General features: G+C 36.4%; 1 pseudogene; it reads right to left on the bottom strand.

The window, feature by feature from the left end:
* Positions 1 to 1,006: 1,006 nt before the first annotated feature.
* Positions 1,007 to 1,125, bottom strand: LOC134971157 (5S ribosomal RNA; annotated as a pseudogene).
* Positions 1,126 to 1,599: the final 474 nt, after the last annotated feature.

The following is a 1,599-nucleotide window of genomic DNA, read 5'->3' as shown; positions in this document are numbered from 1 at the left end:
AAGTAGTTTGTTCATAAGTGTCTGAGAATGGATCTACAAAATTTGAGTTTTGGCGTTTTAATAACTCCGTTTTGAGTGAAAAAGTAGTCATACTCAGTGTAGGACGCCCTGTGAGAAATTATATTGCCTGATTGGACCTTAATACGTATATTTATCAAAAAAATAAATGACAATCTAAAAAAGAACATATACTAAAGTGATAAATGGCTGCTAAAAAGGATCAAAGGGGTAGAAAGGATAAATGGAAAGAATGAAGATCTATCTAAATTGCGAAGGAGACCGTGCCACAGTCAGAGGCTGTATTTACCCTACAGCAAAGACCGTTACTGCAAAAGAACAAAGAACGACCAGGCACTGGTCCAGAATAGATTATGGTTTATATGTAGAAAACCAAATGTGGACGATTATAATTTGTGAAAATAAAATTTATATCTTTCAGTTATAGTCCTAGTTGGTGGTGCGCCTAGAGCCAGAAAGTACAAGTACTAACAACGGGAGAAAAAGAAAGCTCTTGTGTGTGTGCACTCTTATACAAGGAAGACAGTACTTCAAATATGTGTCAAGAAAATATTTAAAACATCCGTTTATTGTTCAAAATTAAAATCGTTACCCATATATGATCCAAAGTGTGAAATAAGGAGGATTGTGAAAAAATATGAAAAAAATTGAATTTTTTTTAAAATGTTCTGGTCTATTTTTAGAAAGGTTGTAGACACTTGGTTGTCTAACAGCCATTTCTCCTGACCAGTACAGAGATTCTGTATTAATGGGACCAAGGAAGGAACAAAGTGTGTGATAGGTGTATCTTCAAAGAACCACTATGATTGGATCTATGTTATACACTTGGCTGGCCACCAGTTATTCCGATTGCACACATATATTGGATATCTGTTAAAGTTGTCAAAGCCTGACGCTGAACTATTATATAACAGAACAAAGGAGGGAAAGAAGATTAGTGGTGAAACTGCTGTTGGTGTTCGCCTTTTAAATAAAAGGAATAATTCCTACTCTACAATACCGGGTATTCCCAGGAAGTCTCCTCTCCAGGTACTGACCCAGCCCAACGCTGTTCGGCTTCCAAGATCGGACGAGATCGGGCATTAGCAGCGTGGTATGATAGTAGAGGAACTATATACCAATGAGAGTGCACCTATATAAGCACGGTAAAGCATATAGTTTGAAAGAAGAAAGAGTATAATATGTGGATCTGCTTTCCCCGTTAGGCAAGGTGCATCGCCTACCACCGCCGTGGTGTCGTGCGCCCTGGATCGTGGATGAGAGTCCACGGAAAGATAGTAAGTCAGAAAAAGATTGTAAAGAAATATTGTTTTATTTTTTATTATTTTTATAATTTATTAGGGAGTCTTATAGGAGTGAAGAGCTCCAAGTTGATCTCAAGCGTCAGGCAGATTTATAAATCATATGTGAGTCAGACATATATTCTCCTAAATGGAGACATCAAATATTATTGTAGCCAGAGATCATTCATAAATTAAACACAGTTCCAAAACAAAAACTTGTGGATAGAATTAAGTGCAATTATTACACTGCTGATTATAGTCTGAAGATGAATTTCATATAAATCTAAAGACAAATGAG

The sequence above is a fragment of the Pseudophryne corroboree genome, chromosome 11 (assembly GCF_028390025.1).
Source record: "Pseudophryne corroboree isolate aPseCor3 chromosome 11, aPseCor3.hap2, whole genome shotgun sequence".
In the NCBI taxonomy this organism is placed as follows: Eukaryota; Metazoa; Chordata; class Amphibia; order Anura; family Myobatrachidae; genus Pseudophryne; species Pseudophryne corroboree.
This window is presented reverse-complemented; position numbering and strand designations above follow the sequence as displayed.